Genomic DNA, 24,880 nt, shown 5'->3' with positions numbered 1-24,880 from the left:
AACCTCCCATTAGGGGCAAACAGCTCCCCGTACCCCTCCTTCATAGCTTTATCCCAGTTTGTACTCGGATTTTCAGTACCTCTTTTCTCACTCTCCCTCCCCGCCCCACACTGTAAGCTCCACGAAGAAGCGGACTTGTGCGCCCTTTTCCCCACTGCACCCCCGCCCCCGCACCTGCCACAGTACCTGGCCTATGTGGAAACTCAACGCTCAGTGACTTAGCAAATGAATAAGTGAGTCCTGCTACACCATTTTACTGTTGTATTAATCCCCCTTTCCTCCCAACTAGACTGTGAGATCCTTTGGGGCAAGGACAGCATCTGACTTGTCTTTTCTCTCCAGCACAAAAATAAGGGGGATGAGGTCAAGCGTCTCTGGCACCCTTGGGTGATTATTTCCCATCACTGAGATGAACCGAACAGCTCACCTCATGTTCCTTCACCGTGCTTAGTGTAATTCCTAAGCCATAACAGGTGCTCAGCTATTTTCAGAAAATTTACCTTTCACAGAGCCCACACCTAAGACTTGGAATCAATCCTCTATGCCAAACAGTGGCAAGTAGGTCCCAGGTGGTGATGACACTTCAAAGCAGCCCCTCCTGGGCACCCCACATGGACAAAGGTAGTATTTAGAGCAGAAGGAGATCACCCAGGGGGTGGGAAAGCTGAGTATCAGGCCACCCCACCGATACTTTCTGGCTGGGTGACATAGAGAAAGCATCAAACTTCCGAGTGGGCAGTTATCTCATCTCTAAAAGTGGAAGAAATTTCCCCCTGGCCCAGAGGTACCAAATCTACCATCCAGTTTTATGGTGACTAAGTACAGCTGCTAGTTGTATGGACCCAAGTTTGAGACCTAGCTTCTCCGATTTTCAGCTGGGACCTTGGATAAGAGACTTGAGTCTCAGTTTGCTCATCTGTAAAATAGGGCTAACAAGAGTTTACAAGGATGGGATAAGATGACACATGAAAAGGACTTTGTACAAATGAACACAGATAGTCATTTACTGAGGGCAGCAAGTTACAGTGGAAAGACTACAGGCTTGAAGGGAAAGCCACTCCAGTTAGCTGGCTGCTAATGGACAAGCTAGGTTTTAAGGTTCAGTATCCTCATCTGGAAAGGGAAGGAAACAAATCTGTTTCTCCTCACGCTGGCTGAGTTCCCGCCCATCCAGGACACCTGTACTTGCTGTTCTGTGTGACGCGCACACACACACACACACACCCCACACAGCGTTCCCATGGCTCTCTCATCACTCAGATCTTAGCTCAGACGTCATCTTCCCTGCAACCCTTCCAAGAAACCCATCAGCCCTTTATCCTATTTTATTTCCTTCCTGGTAGTCACTTCTGGTCTGAAATTGTCTAATTTTATGTGTTTATTGTCTATTACTCTTCTCACTAGACTCTCAGCTCAATGAAAGCAGAAAACCTGATGTGCTCTCAGCTCTGCTGTATCACGGAGAAGGCAATGGCAACCCACTCCAGTACTTTTGCCTGGAAAATCCCATGGATGGAGGAGCCTGGTAGGCTGCAGTCCATGGGGTCGCTAAGTGTCGGACACAACTGAGCGACTTCACTTTCACTCTTCACTTTCATGCATTGGAGAAGGAAATGGCAACCCACTCCAGTGTTCTTGCCTGGAGAATCCCAGGGACGGGGAGCCTGATGGGCTGCTCTCTATGGGGTCGCACAGAGTTGGACACGACTGAAGCGACTTAGCAGCAGCAGCAGGTGCTGCTGCATCACCGGAGCCTAGAATGCTACCCTGCAGATACTATGTGCTGAACAAATGCTGAATGAATGAATGAACCCATGAACACCCTCCAGGATCACCGTGAAGATACAAGTGGATGATGTACATGAAAGTGCCAAGTGCCGTGCCTGACTCATAGTAGCCTCTTCGTGTTCATTTTCCCTGCTTTTCCTGTGAACTCAGTTTTTGAGAACTATAGTCCTTAAATATTATCTCAGCTTGAGATTTAAAACTTACATAAACTGAGCCAAGGTTACCAGATGGGGGGGGGAAGAAAAGGGGGAGCAGCCATAATTAACCTCTCTGCGCAAATCTCCATCAAGAGCTTCTTAACACCTCTGAAATACCAGAGCAACCGAGCCTCCCAGGATCCCCTGAGCGCTCCGGAAGACAGGTCATCAATTGAGCCCTGACCGCATCTGCACACGTTGCACATCAGACACAAAGACAAATGGCGCTCAGACCAGTGCCAAGGGGTCAGCGCCAGCCAGGGTGTAGATTCCAGGCTGGGCCCCCCGAGAGGGCCGGGGGCTGGAATGCAGACCCAGTCGGGCGTCACCCAGGATGGGGACTGAGAGAGTCGCTCCAGGACACTAGAGCACCCCACCCTGCTCTGTAACGACAGTCCCCTCCCCCTGCCATCCATCTCTGGAGCCCCTCTGCTCCTCTGTGCTGCTCTCCTCACACTCTCCTGCTCTTAACCCACCAGTGGGGGTGTCTCCCCACTCTGCCCAAGGGCCCAGGCCAGCGTGGCGGATGTGTCTGTCTTCCCTACCCCCTGCCACATGCAGCCAACCACCCCAAGCCAGGTTCTGACTGCCAGGGGCCAAAGGTGGCGAGGACCTCACCTTGCCCACACATTCACCTACATTGTGAGTGACTGAGCCACAGCTGCCCCACAAATTCAGAAAGGCAAGACATCGGAGGTCAACGTGGGGGTGGGGGGAGGGTTCCCCCAGGGGGGATCCCTCCCCACAAGCTGAGCCTAAACCCTGGATACCAGTCAGAACTCACAGCCCTGCCCCTCTCCCAACTCTGCGGGACCAAGGTAGGAAAAACGCAGGTGTGAACCTCCGTTTTAAGTGCAAGGAAAAGCTCTGTGGCTCTCTACACTCAAACGCCACATGGCCTGTCAAATGCCAAAGCAAGGTCGCAGCGGGGTTCACCTGTCGTCGCACTTGGCCCATTGCACCCAGAAAACCCTTGCCACTGGGAGGAGACAGACTGGCATGGGCATCACGCCCCTGCCCCAAACCCAGTTTGCATTATCTCCATGGACTAGAGCTTGAGCTGAGTCTCTGCTCCATCCCTTTGGGGCAAAATCCAAAGGCAGAAGGAAAGAATTAGCCTGAGGGCTAGTTACAGAAAATAAGCACTAGATAGAGAGACAGAGAGAGTGGCTCTCAAGCCATCACACATCACAGGGCCTGGGGAGGGGGCTTCCCAAGGGCAAAGGCTGACAGATGACCTTGAACTCTGTCTTCGAGCCAGTTCAGTGGTATCCTTGACCCCTTTCAGTCCCATTTTCGCTTGACACTCCAGTTTCTTGGTGAAGCTAAGTTCTTTTTACAGGACAGGGGTCCTTAACTTCCACTCCAATGGGTTCCTAGAGTAGCCTGCAATTCCTAAATGACACCGCCCTGACTCTCAGACCACTTCATTTGCTGTTTTTCAGACCTCTTCTCTCTAGCTTTACAGTTCATAAAGTATATTGTATCTCAAGGTCCAGCCATACCAAGCTGCTATGTGACTTCACACTATCCTTAACCTCTTTGAGCCTCAGCTTGTATATCCTTAAACTGCAGGGCTAAATTAAACAAGGTTCAGAGTTTCATTTTAGCATGAATATTCCACCATTTCATGGTCATTTGAAAGATTATCTGCTGGACTCATCTGTGATAATGTTACCTATTTTATCAGAATCGGACCTGAACATTTTTGCCTTCCCAGGTCCCAAGCTGAACAGACTCCCCAAAGTTTCCCTTAGGCGGGGAAATGCTCTGTCAGTCCCTTTCCCCTCTTCATATTCTTATTTCAGATAGAGGTGGGAGATCAGGAAGGTAGGAGGCATTGGGTGGATTGAGGAGCAACTGGGAAATACTGGTGCGTGCCAACTTCTCGTAGGGAAAAGAAAAATGCAGAAGTCCAGGCTCCATGGCTGACACCTCTCGGGGCCTCTCTTACCCCTCCCCCTTTTGAAACATGTGAAATCTTCCCTAGCAATCTGGAACCACTCTACCCTCCCCAGGAGAGGAGTGCCGATGCCAAGCTTCTGACAGCTACTCACATCAGCGCCCTGGGAGTCATTCCCCACACTGATCCCTGCCTCCAAGATCCAATTCATCATCAACCCCAGTCAATGGCACCACCAAAACATGTCTCAAGTCTGCCAGCTGCCGCCCACACCACTGCCCCCTCTCCGTCTCTAGCACCTTGCAAAGTGTCTGGACCCAGCAGGTGCTCCATAAAGATCTGTTGAATGAATGGAATCCAGGGATCGACTTCTTCCCTGGGAAACAGAACTGAGAGACAGGCTACTTTGCAGGGCAACCGTGAGTTCGGTATTTCCTATTCAGCTAAAGCACAAGTAAGCAGCCCACCTCAAACCCCACACCATTGCCTGAGTGAAGAATTCCTCTCCTCCTTCCTGCTCAGGTCTCAAGACTTGGGAGTGGCAATGAAACCACAGGTATCTCCTCAGTCTATGGATAAGACCTGAGTGGATGTATCGGTTTAACATCTGAGCAGCGTTAATTCCCAGGAGCCATCTCCTGCCCTTATGCAGGCTAACGATATCCAAACAGTAACAGACTCTGCAGCCACGCGCGTGCACGGCCACGCACACACAGACACACCGTGCTCCAGCCGCAGAAGAGGGCAGGGTTGTAATTCAGACCCTCTGCTGGGGCCTCATGGTCCCGCCCCCACCGGGATTTTAAGATTCTGCACCTCAGTTCCCTGACACTGGTGTGCTTTTCAAGAATACAAACCCCACCCCCAACCCCATCCCCAGTCCCCATCCCTGGGGCCAGATACTTAGAGTTTACACGCAGCTCAGAGAGGAGAAGGGGCGATTTAAGATCCCCATTTACTCTAAATTTCGGGAATTCCACATTCATCTGTAGGGAGTCCTTTGCCACAAAAGTCCTGAGCTGCAGAGTGACGTGGATGGCCACCTGGGGCCCCTGTCATGCCCATTTCAGGTTGGCCCTCTTTATTTCACATGGGTGGTACCACCTCCAAATTTCCAATGCCATCACAGGAACACTGCACCTGTTTGGTCCAGTCAAAGACATAGAAGCAGACTCTCTTCTGGCCACATGGAAGAGCAACTCTGGGGGCAGGCAGATCCCCCAGCCTCCTCCCACAGCTCCATCTAATGCACTTCCATGCTGGCCCTCCCGCCTGTCATTTCCGACTGCTCCAGGAGCACGTTTCATTGTGGTTACTGACACAGATGCTGGAGTCCAGCAGCCGGGGTTTGGATCACAAGCTGCTCCCGAGAGGTATACCTGGAGAGGTCACTCAACCCCTCCAAGCCTCTGTGCTCTCATCCATAAAAGGCAACTCACAACTCACCGCACGCACAAGATTGCCATGAGAATGAAGTGCGGTAACTACTGTAGGTAAAGCTCCTGACCCCAGGTAAGGGGTCCCTCCACTGCTGGCAGTCCCCAGCCTCCAGCCAGCCCCACCAACCCCAGTTAGCACGCCGCTGGCCCTGAAACACCCAGTTCTTGCGGCCTTAAAGAAAGCTCCATCCAAGTAAGATGCTTTGAAAAATAACCAAATTAAAGGGAAATGAATTTCCCTTGTAGCTTTCCTGAGGTGTCTCTTCCTCTTCCCTGTGTGAAACCCTTATCTGATGAGAAACAAACGGCTTTCTTAATATATGAAAGAGAGCCACTGATGAGGCCAAATTCTGCCAATTCCTAGTCACACCACTCTCCACCAGACAACACTGTTGGTGTCATTGTCATCTTGCTACCCATTTCCTTAATAATATCCTTCCTCTGTCGCCCACTCCTCCCAGTTCAATCCTCTCTGCAAGAAACAGCACCTGGGCATCGGAGGACAGTCTGTGGGGTGGGTACCCTGACAGTGACAGAGGCTCTGTCTGGGAGGAGGGATCCCAGCTGATCTTCATGTTCTTCGTGGTTTTCTCCATCTACTGAATTTTGCTTTCCCCCCCCCACCATAATGTACATGGCCACATGTATTCCTTTTTAAAATGAGAAAAAATATCAAGTTGCTTCCCAAAGTCCCAGGCCTTGTCTGTAAAGGTCGTTTATGAAAGACAACTAAGGATGATGAATCGTTCTCATTTGACCCTCAAGGACTAGGCAAGAAGTGGCCCGGTGTAACCAGAGACCTGAGCCATGGAAGCAGGAAGGAGGGTGCTCATTCACCCGGCGGGCGTTCACTGAGTGCTTCCCTCCTGCAAGGTGCCAGCTGTGAACACAAAGTTCCAGCCCGCCCTTGGGTGAGGAAGTCCTATTGGGGCAGACAGACACGGAGCCAAGCAGACACATGTGTAACATGTGCTGTGAAAGTTAAGTAAGATAAAGAGGAGGAGCGTCCTGGGGGGGGAAGGGCCGTTCTGGAAAGGGTGGCTGGGGAAGGCTTGTCCAATGGGGTTCACTTCCACAGAGACCTGGGGAAGCGAAACAGCCAGCCAACAGCCGGAACAAAGGCATCGAGACTGGACTGGGCTTATCGAGTCCAAGGAGCAGCAAGGAGACCAGTATGACTGGAACGGCACGTGTGTAAAGGAAAGCGGGAGGAGAGGAAGGCAGAAAGGCGCCAAGCTCAGATCTGGTGGGGCTTGCCGGTCGTACTTAGGACTCCGGGGCTCACTCAAGTGGCACTTGAAGCCACTGGAGAATTTTGAGTGCAATGACATAACCAGATTTTCATTTTAAAGATCATTCCTGCCTGCTGTGGGAAGGAAATAAAGTATAGAGTCAAGAGTGGAAGCAGGAGTCCAGTAGGAAGGTCATTGCAATACTGCAGGTGAGGGGGTGTGGTGTTGGTGGCTTGGACCACTGCGATAAGAAGTCTGGATATATTCTGGATCTTGTTTTTAAGGGAGAGGCCACAGGCTTGGTTGATAGGTTGAACATGGGATGAGAGAGCAAGGAAGGAATCAAAAACAGTCCTAAGTATGTTGGGGTGAGCAACCAAGAGGTTGGGCTTGCCCACTTCTAAAATGAGGAAGACTGGGCAGAGCAGGTGGGGACAGGAGGTTTGATCAAAAGATGTTAAAGCATATCAATTTGAGTTGAAATAGTATTAAACAAATAGGCAGTTTATGATCAAGCTGGTGGGTATACAAGTCTGAGCTCAAGTGAGAGGTTCAGACCAGACATATAATTAATTCTGAGAGCCCTAAACTGAGTGGTCAAACCACAACTCCTCACTTAATATTCCCAACTAAGCAGTGGCGTGGCTATGACTTTGTTTTATAAATGACAAACCTGAGACTCAGAGAGGGGAAGTAACTTGACCAAAGTCTGTATTCGAGAACAGATTCACCCACATTCATGTGTGGGTCAGTCTGATTCCAGAGACCATATATCAGGCCTTAAGAAATCCAGATCATAACAACCACAGGGCCAGTAACTCAACGCATGGCACCCTGCACCTTCCTGATTCAGTAAGCTGAGCCCTACCTCCTTAGAAGATCTGCAATTGTTCTTGTTGCCTGAGCATCCACAGCATCTAGGGCCCAAAGTCATGTCTAGCTCTTATGTATGGGCATTTGCCTTGGTTTCCTGATTTGTCCCAAATCTTCCTACAGACCTGAGATCAGGCTCTAAACACAAGCCTACAGCACTGTGGCCCTAATGCCCCATCACTTCTTGTCAGTTCCTGCCTGGGTAGGCACTCCAGGTGTCTGCTATTTATTTATTTATTTATTTGTAGTAACCATTACCTGGAGATATCGTGACCTTGACCTCAAAGTGGTTCCTCCCACTGTGGGATCTTGGTCAAATCATTTGACCTCTAAGCCTCAGTTTCCTCACCTACCAGAGGGTGGGGATAGACCAGAATCTTTTAAGAGTCTGTGAAACATGTAGAAAGTGCAAGGTTCTCAAATAAAAGTTTTCTATAATGAAAAAACTTTGGATCCTGTAGCCCTGTTTTGAATCCTGGTTCAGAGGCTCACTGGGTGGGGTGAAAGTGAAGGTCACTCAGTCGTGTCCAACTCTTTGTGACCCCATGGACTATACAGTCCATGGAATTCTCCAGGCCAGAATACTGGGGTGGGTAGCCTTTCCCTTCTCCAGGGGATCTTCCCAACCCAGGGATCAAACCCAGGTCTCCCACATTTGCAGGCGGATTCTTTACCAGCTGAGCCACAAGGGAAGCCCTGGAGTCATGAGTAATTTAATCCCTCCACCCCTAAATGAGGGTGACAATATCAACCTTACAGGGTGTGAGGAGCACAGTCATGCAACACGGGTGCTCCCGACATACTAGTTTACTGAATACAAACTTCAGAAAATTCTAAGAACGCACAGTGAGCCCAAGTTCCCCAACACTACCTCCTAGTGACTCCCCTTCCATCCACAGCACACACAAAAGATTCCAGCATGTTCTACCCAGCCATCTGATGATTTCTCTCACCTCCTGCTTTGACTTACCCCACAGGCCCCCAAACCGTATTTGCTAACAGCTCACCTTTCCACTTAGCCCTAGGCTCATTTCACCAATTCCTACTCCCCAAGAAAAAACCCTGGGAGACATATTAGGAGGGAAAGAGGAAGATAAAAAAAATAAACAAACAAACAAACCTCCTTGCCTCTCTGATCCATCACCAGAAGCTTCCTATTAGCAGAATCTGACCAACAGAAAATAATGAGTATCAGCACGGTTATTGCAGTGACTGTGGCTCCTTTATACCAGGCAGGACCACAAAGTAGTAGAGAAAGGGGGAAACAGTGTAGGTTAGATCACAAGGGTTCTAATCCAGGCTGAATCACATTACCAACTCCTAGATGACCTCAGAGAGGTCACTTGATTCTGAGCCATCCCCAACTATAAATCTGACATTATTACCTCTGATTTATAGATAATGACCCTTGAATATTAGCTTTATTATCAACACACATATGCCCTTGGATGCTTGGCTTTGAAGCTTCAGAGAACAACTATAAAGGCCCTACTATGCTCCAGGGCTGCCTTGGACCCGTGGATTTTCTCATTCTGAAGTAGCCCTGGGGTAGCAATCACGATGGGGTTTTAAGTTCAAGTGAAGTACTAGAAGTGAAGGATATACTTAGCTAGTGAATAACAAGCAGAGAGTTACCCTAGTCCTCAATATTCATTGAAAGGACTGATGCTGAAGCTGAAACTCCAATACTTCAGCCACCTGATACGAAGAACTGACTCACCTGAAAAGACCCTGATGCTGGGAAAGATTGAAGGTGGGAGGAGAAGGGGATGACAGAGGATGAGATGGTTGGATGGCATCACCAACTCAATGGACATGAGTTTGAGTAAACTCTGGGAGCTGGTGATGGACAGGGAGGCCTGGTGTGCTGCAGTCCATGGGGTTGCAAAGGGTTGGACACAACTGAGAAACTGAACTGAACTGACCCTAGATCTGCATGTGTGACCCCGAAGCTCATGCTTCCCTTGCCAAGTCTTGATACTCAGGACACTGCAGGCTTTGAAGTCAGAAACCACTGGATTTACACCTCATTCACTTGCTGAGAAGCCTTGGGTAAGCGTCTTTACCTCTCTGAGCTTCCATTTATCTCAATAATGGAATGAAGACACTGCTACCTGCCTCAGAGGCCATATAAGGATCTGGAGAGCACATGAAGAGAGCAGCTTAGACACAGTGCAAGCACAAAGCAGCCCCTCAGAGACCTAGAGCTCCATTCTCCCTGCTACTTTAGGGCCACCTCAGATCCAGAAGCAATCACACGTCCAAGCCAGCCCTGCCATACAGGAGGTCCTTCACAGCCATCCTCTGAAACGTCAAAGCTGCGTGTCCAAGGCCATGCGGCTATGAACGACAAAGCTAATATTCACACACAGCTCTTCTGCCCCAAGGCTAGGGTTGCCCCCAAAGCCAAGTCAGAGCAATTTGACCATCCTGAATCCCGAGAGCATCACGCCCTCACCAGCCTGCTCTTTTTATCCCCCATATTCTAGCTCAATTTTCAGCTACCTATACAGACTCCCACTTGGAGGAAAATCACCAAGTCAGAAAAGTCCCGTTTTGCCAGCTCACAGGGGATCTCCTAGTAAAAAGGCTTCTACCTCCATGTCAAGGAATAGCAACAGAAAGTATCCTATTGACTTTTCGGACTTAAAGCAAATTAATTCTCCAAGCACAGTCCAGAGCAAGTCACAGCCCAGTAAGAGCCAGTTAAACATAAATGAGAACCAGCACAGCAGCTCTGAAGCCATCAGGTCCCTGAGAAAACGGTGATGTTGCGAAGGTAACTATCAAGCAAAACTGATCCTGGAGGCGCCAGGCATGTCCACGCTGCGAAAGGAATAAAAACTCAAATCCAGAAAACATGAACACCGGTTCCTGCATATCAGGCTCTACCTGGGAAACTACAGGCCCTTCTGAAGTATTCTGTAAGCAGCACCAACCCTCCGGCTTCCCTAAAAGATTCTTGGCCCCTTCTTTCTGAAACACGACAAAGTCTGCAGGAGCACAGTGCCAACAGATGAAGACTGGCTGCGTCCCCCGTGGTTACTCTCTCGTTCCGCCTCTCCTCCTGCCTGCCCTGGGCCGGGATGGATCCAATGCACCTACATGGACCTCATTCTAGATGTGGCTCAGTGGTCAGAAGAGCCAGTGTCAGCCAGGCAGTGTCCTCCTTGCCCTCAACGCTGCCAAATCCAGAGACTTCTCCATCCCACCTCCAGAGTTCTGCTCCTACACCAGACTCTAACACGAAAAGGCTGGGGTTTTTCCCACCCTCCAAACCTTTTCTGTCCCTCCCTTATTGCCTAGAGAAAGGAACACCTTCTCTCCCAAGGAGTCTAACACGGCACCTGCCTTCTGTGCTGAGCATAAAGGCTCAGCAATCTTCCCTTCCTTCTTAGACATGAGACCTGAGATGCCAGAATTTGCCAACTGCCTCATTACACCCCAAATCTAAATCTGGAAGCTCAACAGCACGAGTGGCTGTTGTGGGAAAGTGCTCACGATGCATCTTTAAGTGTATCTCGAGCTAGCATGACAGCCTCCAAAATGTGATTTCAGGGCCTGGTACAGAGCGGACACTCAATTGGTGCTTGTTAAATGAGTGAATGAACGTCTTTAAAAACAGAACAGCACACTCTAGATTGTGGATGCTTAGACGTTAAGCTGGAAAAATAGATATCGAAATTTTCCCATTGGTTATTTTTGGAGTGGGGACTTACAGGGGGCTTTCCCCCAGTATTTTCTAAATGCTCTCTAATGAACATACAATATTTTGCAATAAGAAAATCATTAAGTCACTTTTATAAGGAGTTAATTGTTGTTAAAAAAGGGGGGGGCCTACACATATACAAAAAAAGGAAGAGTGACTGTCATCCAAACGCGCAACCTGCACACGAGCCAACTTCTTCCCTCCCACACATCCCACCCCTTCTCAGAGAAAACTTTCCCGCCCTCCCTTTTGTGTCTTGATTCCAGGCATCTGGGGAGTCAAGCAATGGCCTTCAAGTGTTAGCCTCATCAGAGTCAGAGCCCAGCATTCAGGCAAGCCCCATTGCTCCAAGGCTAGCAGAAACGCAGAGGAAAACCAGCCTGCTCGCTTCTGGTGTTCCCCCTGCTTTGCCAGAACCATCCTGCCATCCCCAGAAGTGAATCCAGCCTCCATCTCATGGGGCCCTTGTCTACCTGTGCAGGCTCACTCACCTGCAGGTCAGGCTGAAGATGTGAACTCTCATGTCCTGGCAAGCTTTCCAGGAATTTAATATTTTATCAATGACCCACTAACCCATCTCCTTCTTCTCATATCCCCTGTCTCTTTCTCTCGTAGCCCTAGACCACGTTTATGGTCCAAGTCCCTGTCCTTCTTCCCACCTGGATTCACATCTGCCCAGTGTAGAGCAGCTCAAGATGGCCCAGGGGGACCACATGACTCAAGGGCAGAGGGGACCTCAGGTGAACACACAGGAAAGGCATTCACAGAGGCACCAGACAGAGGAGGGAGGGTGGAACTGCAGGTGAGAGGCATCTCACCAATCAGCAACAGGGGGCTGGAAAGTGGAGGAGGGAAGGAGACAGAGGACAAGCATCGCCAAGGGCTCCTGGACCCACAGACCAAGAAGCAGGCCGGCCTGGAGCTCTTGCCAGAGAGAAGAAAACTGGAGATGGCTCACGGCACAGAAGGGCAGCCAGGCCCCAGCTAGGACCTGCATTCTCCCTCCTCCGGTTCTCCTCAGCCCAGGACAAGCAGATGTGAGGGCTCTGGAGGAATCCCCCTTGTCATCCCCACATTCACGATTAGCACACCCAACAGGTGAGATGCAAGAAGTCCAAACAGGGCAGGATTCAGAGTGTCCACCGTCTGTGAACGTGACCTCTCAAAGCCTTGGTTTCCCAGCCTGCAAAGAAGGGAATAAGAATTCCTACTATTCCAAGCTGTTGCAGGCATTCAGTGAGATAATTTCCATGAAGTATTCTGCACAGTGCTTAGCATCTAAGAGTTCCATATGAGGACAAGATTATCAGCATTTTCTTAACTTCTCTGGTTTTTCTTCACCCCCAACTCATCCTTCAGCTCTCTGTGCAAACATCACTTTTTCCAAGCCACCTCCCCACTCAGAGATGGGGTGTTAGAGAGGGTTCAGATGGTCAGACAGACCTCAGTGTTAGTTCCAGCCTGGACACCTCGCCATGGCTCAGTTTCCTCATCTGTGACAAGGGAACAATAATGACCGTACCTCCCTCCCTCCAAGACTCATTGTGAGGACTAAGCGATACATGTGAAACCATGACAACAGGATCTACATATACTGAACACTTAATAAATTTTAGCTATCATTTCACCCCTTGATCCCATCATTCTAAATTAGATTTCCATAACTCTCAGTGCATTCATCATTTCTAATTACATATTTCTTTGTGTTGTTTAATATTTGCTCCCTCCACCCAAGTTTAAGTTCCCCGAGGGACAAACCAAGTGTCTCTCTTGAATGTGGCTGTATTCCCAGCACCTGGTACAGTGCCTGGATATAGTAGGTGTTTAATAAACTCCTGCTGGATGAGTCAATGAAGAGAACATTAATGCTGGCATGCATAATCACCAAGGTCCCTTCCAGCTCTGAGAGTCTCTTACCATTCTCTATTTTTTGACAGTTTTTGGAAGAAAAGTTTAAAATGAGCCCCAGAGAAGCTGTTCATCAATCCTGGGGGAGGACTCAGTGCACTTTGCTGACAGACTCCCCAACCCTCAAGTCATCCAGAGATTTACTCTGATTTTTTTGTTGTTAAAACCCAGGAAGGAAGGCTGCAGGGTTTCCAGGATGGGACCATTCTCTACTCCCTCAGGGCAGCTTGCATGCAGGACATTAACCAAGGACACTAACCTGGGGAGCGGGGACCCAGCCAGGAGAGCAGGCCTTCCCGTGTTAGCAACGGACAGGCAGCCCTGAGCCCGGGACACCAGACCTCACAGAGCAACAGGCGACCACAAGCATCCCCTGTCCTCACCTTTCCACCTCTCCAAAGAGAGAGGGCTTCACGTGCACAGACATCACGTGCATGAAACAAGGGGGACTCGAGGGCTGGCCCCAGGTATCACGACCTCACCCAGCCACAGAAGGTGCTTGCTTCTGAAGCAGATTCCTGGGCCACCCTAGAACTTTTCCATCAGATCTGCAGTGGGGCCTGAAGACGCGCATTTTGTAAGAGTTCCCCAGGCATTGTGATGCGTACCAAAGTCCAAAAGCTGCTGTTCCAATGAGAAGAAAATTGACCAGTATAACGGCTGCCCCACTGGATACTAGATATGTGAAACCAATTACTTCTGCACTTCTAACCTAACTCTGGAAACAGAAACTGGCCTATTCTACCAACAGCTGCTTTGAAGCAGCTATTCTGAATCACCAGCTTACAGGTCTGATGGATCACCTGGGAAGCTCTAAATATACTGATCCTGGAGTCTTACCCCTAAGGATTGATTAATTGGTATGAGTTGCAGTCTAAGACTGCATAGGTCTAGGATCTTAATATGGTAATTCTAACATGCAGGCAAGTCTGAGAACTGCTCTAACTTACCCTTCCCACCCAGTTCACTAATGCAGACTCCAAATACCACAAGCACCCAGAAGAGCCTTTACCCACCAGAGGCTCGGCCTGAGAGGTCATGGGCGAAGAAGGAAACAGACAGTGTGGTTCACATTGCAAGACTGGGATTTCTGAGGCTCGGAATCTGGTCAGAGAATCCATCCTAAAAGACCCAAGTCTCCGTTTCCCAGAAGTTGTAGGTGACTTGCTGACCGGGCATCCGTGTCCTCAGTGTATATGAGTCAAAAGAACAAGGCTGCAAAGAGGTCCCCAAGTTCTCTTCCAATTTTTATTCCAGCTCCACCATTTACCAGCTCTGCAACCTCAGCAAGTCAGGTAACCTCTTCAAGTCCCACTTTCCTCCTCTCTATAATGGGAATATCATTATTTAACACTTGCGCACTGAATCCTCACAACTGTATATGCAAAGCATTTAACATTGTTGCTGGCACACAGTAAAAGCTCCATCCATCTTAGCTGATGATAAAATAAGTCCTTCTCTGTTGCTTCATTCTTTTCCTTTTTGCCTTTAGAGGGACTTGGATCCTTGGTGCTATTCTGCTGATCTCAGATACTCTTCTAGGGCCCCCCTTTTCTTACCAAGCTTGCCCACCTCTTTGCTCTTGAATTTGCTACCTAACTTCTCTGAGCCTCAGTTTCATCTCCAAAGTGGGGGTATAAAGAAATACTACTCCTGCGTTTACTTTAAAAACCAATGAGCTAACCTATGTAGAGTGCCAAACACAAGACCTGCCACAGGATCACTCAAAAAAAAAAAAAAGGATACTAGAGAAGGTGAAGAATGGTGGCTTCTCCCCCCTTGAATCAAGGTTCAGCCAACTCCATCTGCTCTGGCAGCCAAAGGGAAGAAAAGGTGTCTCCTAAAGGCTCTCGGGAAGCTGAAAATTCCAAATGTGGGGCCAGGGGAAGAGGCAGCCTTGCCTGCCTGCCACCCCTCCTGGGGTGATGCTGAAGAATGCGGACTCCAGCCTGGGCCCCTCTCACCGGCTCCCCATCCTCCTCCCTCCATTTAGCTCTGGCAATCCAATTCCCTTTCTTCCACCCGGAAATCGATGTTTAATTAACACATTATTGGAAAAATAAACACAGTCTTCATGGGACTGCAACGAAGCTAATGCAGCTCAGCTTGGGGGCCAAAGACCATCCCCTGAGTGAGAGAAATCCTCTACTCCTATTCCCTGCTTCTCAACCAAGAAAAAAATTCCCCCTTCTCCCTGGAGTCCTCCAGCCGGGGAATCCCAGCTTCCCACCACTGTGTATCCTCCATTTCAGTCTCTAGGCAGAGCGATCACCTGTCCCATCTTATCCTTGGTCCTCAGACACTGATACAGGGAAGGAAGGGAACCAGGTGTCATTGCATATATCACAGCTTCCCAGGTGGCTCAGATGGTAAAGAATCTGCCTGCAATGCAGGAGACCCAGGTTTGATCCCTAGGTGGGTAAGATCCCCTGGAGAAGGGCATGGCAATCCACTCCAGTGTTCTTGCTGGAGAATCCCATGGACAGAGGAGCCTGGTGGGCTACAGTCCATGGGGTCGCAAAGAGTTGGACATGACTGAGTGACTAACAGACGTCTGACATGATTACAGAAGGAGGTACCTCCTTTGGGACTTCTGCAAGGTGTGGACGGGCCCATCTCCTCCTTCCCTCCAGACTAGAACCAGCACTCATCCAGCTGAGAGTTCAGTGGCTGTCTTCCCCTGGCTGGAGGAGGGAGAAGACCCAGGGGTGGCTGAGCAGGAGATGGGGCCCAGATGCCCTCTTCAGCCCCCAGACTCAGGGGCTGATCTGAACACCTGAATTTCCTCCTCTGCCTCCCTTTTCAGACCTTCCAGCTCCCACCACTTCTGCTCCAGGGTTCAGCGTAGCAGGCAGGGCAAGGACTCCGAAACAGCAGGAATTCTGGGGTCAGACCCAAGCTTGGGTCAGAGGTCTGCGACTTCTCCCTGTGTGGTCCTAGACAAGCTATTTAACCCTCCTGATCAATAGCCTCCTTGTCAGACAAAAGAGGACATCACCCATTACAGGAAATGTGGCAGACCACGATGCTCTGCCAAGAGCAAGTGCTAGCTGATTGTCCACTCGCCAGAATCTCCCACTGGGGGCGAGCCCCACTGCCAGGGCCAGGACGAGTGTGGCCCATCAAGAATCAGGGCCCCAGAGCAAAGCAGAGCCAGACAGGGTGCAGGTTCTCTGCCTTCTGCCCACCCACCACCATCACACATCAAACAACACAGCCTCCCTCTGCAGCTCTCTCTTCTGACCAAGGTAACTGAGTCACCACAGGAAACAGAGTCTCTCAATGGCCATCAGAAAGACCCCCAGCAGCCTCCCGTCCCTAAGCCATGTTAATGCCACTGAGCAGCAGCAGCATCTTCAGCAAGTCCCAGGGTTGTGATCCAACAGCCCAGCAAGCAGGTCAGCTCCCAGACTCAAGTTCTCAGACATGGAGGGGTGGGTGGGTGGACCAGAGGACTGGCCCACAGACGTGCAGTGACCCAGTGTGAATATCAGAGCATCGGAGGCAGGTCATTGGGTTTTAACGTGATCTTGTCACTTCCTTCCTGCATGACCTTGCCCATGTTATTTAACTTCTTTAGGGCTCAGTTTCTTTGTTTGTCTTACCAAAATGTCAAGAGTACCCATCTTACAACGTGGTGGAAAGGTTAACTGGAACAATGCATGTCAAGTGCTTAGCATAGTAACTGGCAAACAGCCAGGACTCAAACGCTGGCTAGCAGAAAGAGTTGTTGTAAGGGAGTTAGGTTAGTAGTCGTCATGTTGGTAGCAGGAGTAGTCAGGAGATTAAGGTCTTAATCCTTTAGAAATGGGGGACAAGAGGAAGTACCTCTGGGGGAAGGCTCTTCTCCTAGGCACCTTCTTGCCCTAATATTTGATTTCCCTTTCTGACACACCTTTTCTTTATCTCAAGAACAGAAAGTGGGTGATGTCATCCCAAAGAAGGATGACCATATATTTTATCATCCAAACCAGGACACTTTTGAAAGCTAATAATTACACTAGGACCAAGCCCTAAATGGGCCTGTCTCTACAAACCAGGGCAACCGGTCACCCCATCTCAAAGTCACACAAAAACAGCTTCCCATCCCGTCTCAAGGTCCTGGCAGAAGGTAAGGCTTCCCAGCTTCTCAGAGTCTACTTTGCTCTGGTCTCCCACTCCCCAGCCCCAAAATACACAAACAGAGAGACAGACAGACAGACACACACTCACACACGCAGGCCTAGGACGTCTAACCCCTTCCTGAATCGAGGTCAAGTCCAAGCCTAGGATTGGAGTACAGGGACTAATAAGAGCCCTTCCCCTTATTCCATGACCTCACACTCTCCAGCCAGCCTCTGGAAACAAAGACAAAACACAGCGAGGCTAGTGTCTGGCCCCACACCTCACTTTCTTGAGAAGCAAGGGCTTAGCAGTCTGGGAGAAGGTGACAAGCTGCCAGGTCTTCGGATCCAGACTTTGAATGGAGCCCCTGCTGCATCTGAGCTTGACCATGACGGGCAGAGCTACACGAGATTGAGGACCCGGAGCACCCCCACTGGGGCCTCTTCCTCCAGCACACTCAGGGCATGACCTTGACCCGCACCCAGCGACTCTAATGACCTTGGAGAACAGCCCCCAGCCTCCCCCTACTCTCCTTCCAGCTCTGCAGGAATAGTCAGCCCCCATTAAAGGCACACCTACTCCCTCTCACTTCACAAAGCCCACCCCACTCTGTCCAAGGAAGAAGGACAACTCAGAGGGCATCTCAGGCAGCCTCCAGCACCATTCTCTTTGAGAAAGAGCCTGTGTCCCATAGACCCAGCACGATGGTATAGAAAGAACACAGCCCGGACAGCCAGAAAACCTGGATTCCAGCTTTGTCTCTCCATCAGGCTTGGCATATGACTCTGGACAAGCCACTGAATCTCTCTAGGCCTCAGGTTTCTCATCTGTGTTGGAGAGTTCTGAATGAGATGATGGCTCATCTCCCTTCTACCTCTAATAGTATAACAGAAGGGTCATAAGCTTGGGCTCTGGGATAAGAAAGATTTGAGTTCAAATCCCTGATCTGCCATTTTACCTTCTTACTTCAACTGAGTCTGTCTCCTCCTCTGTCAATGGCAGAGTTTCACAGCACAGTCATCGCTCAGTATCTGCGGGGTACTGATTCCAGGATCCCTCTCAGATACCAAAATCTGCGGATGATCAGGTTTCTTACATAAAATGATGCAGCGTGGTTGGCCCTCCATCTCAGAGGATGCAGAGCCCACGAATACAGAGGGCTGACTATATACTGCACTGAGCTGTGCAGAAAATTAACAGAGACACTGAATGCAAAAAAAAAAAAAGAAGGAAGGAACTTTTACAGAACTTGGTATATATTAAGCACATCAGCTATGGTAGCCATATCACTACGATTACTGTTACTACAACTTGATGACAATAACCAACTAGCATTAGTGGGACCATGAAGGAGACAGCGTCACTCAGCCGGGCCTGGAAAAGAGTCTATCGGACTTGGACATTGCATATTGCAATCCCTCTAGCAGATCTGGACTTGCAGGCAGGGACAGCCTGCAAAGTTCGGCTCTCCCAGAAGACAGGTTCCAAGCTTAGAACCCCCAACGCCAAATCCATATGGTTCTTTCTGCCAATCAACGAATATTTGCTGAGCACCTCCAACATGCCAGAAAATGTCCTAGGCACTGAGAACACTGCAACGAACCCAAAGAGACAGAGACCCTGACCTTATGGAGCCTGCTTCCAGGGGGAGACAGACAAGATTACCTTAACACCTGGTGGGTATTGGAGCGTTAGGTGGTGAGTAGTTGATGAGAATTAAAAGCAGAAAAATGGGCTGGAAAGGGGCCAGGCAATAGGGGAGGGTGTTATTTCAGATGGCCCCTTAGGCGAGGCCTCTCGGAGGAGGACTCACTGGAGCAGAGCCCTGCAGAGCCCTGCCCAGGCCCGGGACTGCCACCTGTGGCCGGCCCAGTCACACCTCGCCATCTGCAGAGCAGCCAGGGGTGCCCTCCAGGGTCAGAGCTGCAGTGAGGCTTGGCGGTTCCTCCCCCAGCAGATACGTGCTTGAGGGAGGCCGGGCCTGATGGCAGCAGGAACCGAGGCATCAGGCCTGCGAATTTCTAGGCAGTGAGCTTTGGAAGGGACACTTCGACTTTTGCAAGGCTCCCATCTACACTCAAGGCTGATACAAGGGGAACGCAGCAGGGGGATCCCAAGAGCCTTCTCCTCTGGGTGTCTGGCCCAAGAATCCACCCCCGAGTCATCATCCTACCCCTCATTTGTCCCCTTTCTCCGGCAATGACGTAACCCTTTCTCCCTAACGGCTCAAGGTCAGCCCTGGCAAGGGAGTGTGGACATAGGAAACGTCCGACAACCAGCATTTTGCTCCAAGGATTTTTTTTCTTCTCTCTCTTAGGAAAAATGTTTTCCCATCTCATATATAATTCCTAATAAAGAGAGACACACCTTTAGCCAAAGGAAAAGGGAAAATGGCGTCTGGTAGTCAAGGCAGCCGGAGCCCAGGAGCCTATGGGGTGGGGGCGGGGGTGCTCAGATGCCATCCCCGCCGAGGGCGACTGCAGCTCTCTGGGGCTGCAGCCTCCGCCGACAAGGCCGAGCCGCCCAAGGGTGGCTGGTGCCCAGGAGGGCAGGGCCGATCTCTGCGCTCTGTCCGGGGCTTCTGAGGTGGCGAGGGAAACCCTCAATTTCGCCCACCTCCTCCCTTGCCCCCCCTACCCCGTCGGCATCCGCCCACCCGTCATCCACGATGATCACACCCACCCACGGGCTTGCTCCGGGGAGCCGGGCTGGCTCACGAGGCTTCCCGCCGGAGACGGAGCGCCTTCTCCCCCTCCAGTCTTCTCAACTCCCTGGAATACTCCATCGCCCTGTCTCCCCCACCAAACACCTCGGCTCTTTGCCGTCCTCCCCACGAGTGAGGGTCAGGGAGCGTCACCCCCACACCTCCCCAGAGCCAGGCGCACTGTCCGCATCCCACAAGCACACTCACGCAGCACAAACAGGCAGGCAGCCCCCCGCTCCAACCTCACGCACCATGTTGACAATCCAGGTTGTCCAATTGGAGGCACACGGGGCATTTGACAAAACACAAACACCCCTCCAGCGCCGCCCACCCCCACCCCAACCGCGAGGCCACACAAAGGCCACCCAGAAATTTAAGATCAGACATCATCCGGGAGAGTGAGAGCTGGGTAGGACAAAGACATCACTCCAGCCTCTCAACAAACCACGACAACCCTGGGAGATTCTGCCGTGCCCTCTGACTTGACACAGGCCACCGAGCAGAGCTGTGTGTTGGGGTGTGTGTGTGGGAGCATGCACATGTGTGTGTGGAGATGGGGGGGCAGGTATCTGTGTCTCTATTGTCCAGGCATCAAATCTCCCCAGAGGTAACCCAGTCCAGACTCCGCTTTCCCCGGGTAACCTTCCTCCAGTGTGCCGCAAACATATATTACACGGATGGTTAAATTGGATCATTATCACCGGGTGCTTATTTGGCAAAAGGGGAAAAAAAAACCCATTAATGTCATCTACCCCCATTCCAGTCCTCCTCCTATGAAGTCCCCTCCCCCAAAGAGTCTCCAACATGCTAATCCCATGAACTGCGACACACCACAGTTTTGGGGAAAGCAGGATGGCGAGAAGAAAGCAGAGGGCGGTGTAGGGAGAAGACGGGGGTACCGTGACTGCGTTTCCCGTATGAAGACTGGTGGAGAGGAGCCATGGTGGAGGTAGGGGTGGGGAGAGCCGGAAAACCAAATGGAACCAAGCCCTCGATCGCCTGAGACTGTGGGAGTGTGAGTGTGTGTGTGTGTGTGTGTGTGTGTGTGTGCAAGAGCATGTGCAAAGTACGTGTGTAGATGTGCCGACTTAGCGCTCCTATCAGAAGGCTGCATCCGTGTGGCATGTAGGAAAGGCCATCGCACCACTGTTGTGTTGCAAAAAAAAAAAGAAAAGAGCCGCAGAGCCATCAGAATCAGAATTTTCTCATCCAGGCAGAAAGGACTCCAGGAAAGGGGGGAGGGGGTAAATAGGGGTAGGGGAGAGCGGGTGTGTGCAAATGGAAGCAAGAGAATGGCAGACCTGGGGGAGGATGGAGGGGACATTGGTGGTAGGGTGGAAAAAATTGCACGCACACAGAGACACAGACACACACACACGCACAATACCCAAACGCCAACCCCACCGCTCCACTGTGCATCCGAGACTGACAACCCGTCCCCCATCCCTCCGCTGCCTCTCTGCGCCCCCAAAGCTGATGCCGATGGGTTTCCGTATCTCAGTTTTGCAGCAGTGGGCTAATTACAACCAAGCCCCCTCACCAAATTAACCCCTCCCCTCCTTCTCCTTTTTTCTCTAAAAGGCCAATTGAAGAATAATGTGTTTTTAGAGATAATGGATTTTTCCCCCCTAGGAGAGAGAGAAAGGGGGATACAGGACAGAAATTCTGCCAACCGGTGACTTTCGAGCTCACCTCTGTCTCGCCTCATGTCCCCATTTGCTGTAGCATCTCATCTACCATTTTCCAACCATCCCCTTATCCCCCACCACCCAAAAGAAAAGACCTTCCTACCATGCACATCGACAAATACATCAACCGCCACCCAATCTCAGTAGCCGATCTCAAAACCCCAAGCCTCAAACCACCTCGATACATCCTTTCCCTTATATAAGCAGCAAATCATCAACATATTCAGTAGAAACGCAGCATTAAAATCAACCAGAAAAGGAGGCCAGCCCTCCGTCAACCCCCTAATAATGAATAACAGGGAGCTACCAGAGAAGCAAAGACGTAGTTGTCTCTCAAAATCCAGAATCCCTTTGATTTCTTGCCCCCCTCATCTTAGGAAGCAATTTTGGAAAATTATTATTTCACTAGAAAGGGCCGGAAAGCTCCAGAAAAGGGCATTCGCACAGTCCAGTTGTTTAAAAAAAGAAAAAATTAACCCAGCCCTGTTGCTCACTTTAATAGCTAACTTCCAGTGTCCAGCCTTTTCCCCCTCTTCCAGAAGGAAGACTGACTCGCCAGATGAACCCCAGGCTGCAGAAAATGGGCCAAGAGCCCTTACTCTCCACTCCCCAACCAAGGGGGGAAAAAAATCAAACAATAGGAATGTCTCTGCACAACCAGCACCCATTTGAAATATCGTTCGCCCCAATATGACTTAGGCAGATTAAGCCAGAAGATTAAAAAAAGAAAAGAAAAACCAGCCTTGCTATGTCTCTCCCTCTCTCCCCTCCATCCTTCAGCCACGTACCCAGTAGCCCTTAGGTAAACTTGCCCATCATAACCAGCAGGACCATTTTAACTTGAAAGGCGACGCAGAAGCCCTTGGACGATGAAGGGAGGCTCTACCCAGAACGGCAAATTCATAAAGGGCTAGTTCTTCGGGCTCCCCAGACCTAACCTCCAGGTGCCCCCAGATAGACTATCCTGGGTACTAAGTCACCCAGCGCACTGGGAGTTCAAATTTCCATTGGAACCTTCATCACAAAGGCAAACGGTCATCTAACCCCCGAAACTACACAATCCCCCAGGTGTGACAAGGAGCATTGTTCTCCCTCCAGGGCCATCCACAGGACCCAGGGCAAAGGAAGAATTAAGAATGTTAGGGTGGATCATGGGGGTAAAAGCAAACCATCTCCCCAAGCGGGAATGACCGGAGCAAGACGGAAAATGACCGTTCCCCTTTTCCCAGTTCTCCTAGTTGGTCCGACTCTGTCTTGCTCCATCCTAGCCTAGCTCTCTCTGGGTGATCTCTGACCTTTGTATTTAAAGAAAAAAAAAATTTTTTTTAATAATGATCAGGGAAGAGGAATCCTACTTTACCTAAACCCCAGTAATGGTTATCAAAAATATAATTTTCTCACTGCATGACGATATTTCTACATCCAAATCCAAAGAAGAATGCATTTAATGGAGGAAGGGAGAAATTTATTTTTTTTAACAAGTAATCACAGGGTAAGTCACCTGCAAAGCAGGCGAGCCCATAGGTTGGTATTACATCACTGGCCTAGGAAGGGATAGAGGGTGGGGGGGGAGCAGATTTTTTTTCCCTTGTCATCAGGATGATGTTTCTAGAGCAGCTAAGTTTTCTGGTTAAAAAAGAGAGAGAGAGGGAAAGACCTAAAACTCTGGGAACAACACAATGCCTAGTAAAAAATACATCGAACCAGGCTTTAAGGTCACTGAGAGCTTGCAAAACCCACAGTGCTTACACAGAGTGGAAGTTTTCAGGCAAGCCTGCTACTAAATCATTAATATAAACAAATGGAAGGCAGAGGAGGAAGATTCCCTTGTAACTGATCCAAACAGGAGTGCGCACACACACACACACACACACACTCCCTATTTCACCTTCTGTGAGTATGCCTACCTCCACAACAAAATAACAGGACTCCAGCCTGAATCTTCATACTCAAGATCTACCTCCTCACACCCCTTCCAAAAAATATCACACATACACACACAGACACACACACACACCCTTCAATTCCTCAACAGCTAGGGAAATCCCTGTCTCAATTCAATTTTGTCTTCTTGTGATCCTCAGAGCTTCCCTTCTTCTCTTTCTCGTTTGATCTAGCCCCTTCCCCAGAAAATAATAATAATAGGAGGGGGAGGTGGTCATAAAATGCAAAAAAAAAAAAAAAAAGTACCTGCCCCAAATGAGGTGGTAGGTACACATCATTTCAGACTAACAATCCACGCAAATAGAAGAAAGACTTTTCAAAAGATTAAAAATCTAAAACATTCTCTGACTTTTTCAACATCTGGAGCCAAAAGACCCAACTTCTAGGAGAAACTGAAGGAAAAGAAAGGCAGTTGAAAAGCCATTCCCATGGTCAGCCAAGGCTGTCCGATCCAGCCTTCAAAAAAAAAAAAAAAATCTAGGTTGGTCGCTCCCAACTGAAAACTTCTACCCTCTCAGGAGCAACCTCTTCCCCAGAACGAACAAGAAGCTTGAGTTGTTTCACACCCTGCCTGCCTTCCTCTCCCCCCCAGATCTTACCTTTCCAGTTGGACAGAAGATTTGGGGTCTGTCTGTCTGTCTGTCTGATGTTTAATCAACTGAGTTTGCTGGGTATGTTTCCTCTTTGGAGAGGCTCAAATTCCGGAATCTTTCTGTCTCCTTTTTTCTTTCTCTCTCTCTTTCTGGGAGGGAGTGGCAGGGAAGAAGGGAGTGGGTGTTGGAGGTGCAAAAAGCAGGTCCTTGGTGGCTGGAGATGCTGGCGGCTGCGAGAGGGGAGGACACGCTCGCCTCTCCCTCTCAGTGAGTTGCATGCAAGAGGAGATGTGTAGGGCTGCGCTCTGAGCCTGAGACTGCCGGAGCAGCCCAGGAATTTCACGCACTCCAGAGCCGGCCCCTCCCTCTCCCACACAGACCCCAGCATTTAAAGAGACAGGCGGGCTGCCTGGTTCCGGGCTCCGCCACCTCCTCCCCGACTGTTTCGCAAACAGCTGAGAAGATCTCATCAGGGAGGGGCACTCTGCAGCCCCCTGCAACGGGAAGGCCGTGTCAGGAGCTCATGTCTCCGCTCATCCCAGCCTAGGAAGGTTCTTCACTAGAGCTGGAGCGAGAATTGAAGACAAAAATCCCCATCTATGGTTTAATCTCCATTTACAGCTTCAGCAGACTAAGCCACTTCCTCACTGCTGAAGATGCACGTGTCTCACTGCAGACTGAGGGAGTGGAGAAGACCCTGACCCACCAGTGTGCCTCAGTTTCCCCCAAGCAGTTGTTCTTCCTTGCAAAGTCATGGCAACCTCTGTGTCTCTGATGGGGGTTAGGGCTATAAGTAGG

The 24,880-nt window shown here is 50.1% G+C and overlaps 1 protein-coding gene across 1 annotated transcript in view; it reads right to left on the bottom strand.

Moving 5' to 3' along the window:
- The window catches only part of LOC133255253 (neurexin-3), an 887,522-nt gene extending 863,010 nt beyond the window's left edge, over positions 1–24,512 (bottom strand). The window contains exon 1 of the mRNA XM_061429773.1: positions 24,089–24,512. The gene's annotated coding sequence lies outside the window, so the exon portion shown is untranslated. The remainder of the gene's footprint in view (positions 1–24,088) is intronic.
- Between the last annotated feature and the right edge of the window lie 368 nt (positions 24,513–24,880).

This window comes from Bos javanicus, chromosome 10, assembly GCF_032452875.1.
Source record: "Bos javanicus breed banteng chromosome 10, ARS-OSU_banteng_1.0, whole genome shotgun sequence".
NCBI lineage: Eukaryota > Metazoa > Chordata > Mammalia > Artiodactyla > Bovidae > Bos > Bos javanicus.
The sequence above is the reverse complement of the archived record's forward strand: the minus strand, read 5'-3'. Positions and strand labels throughout refer to the sequence as shown.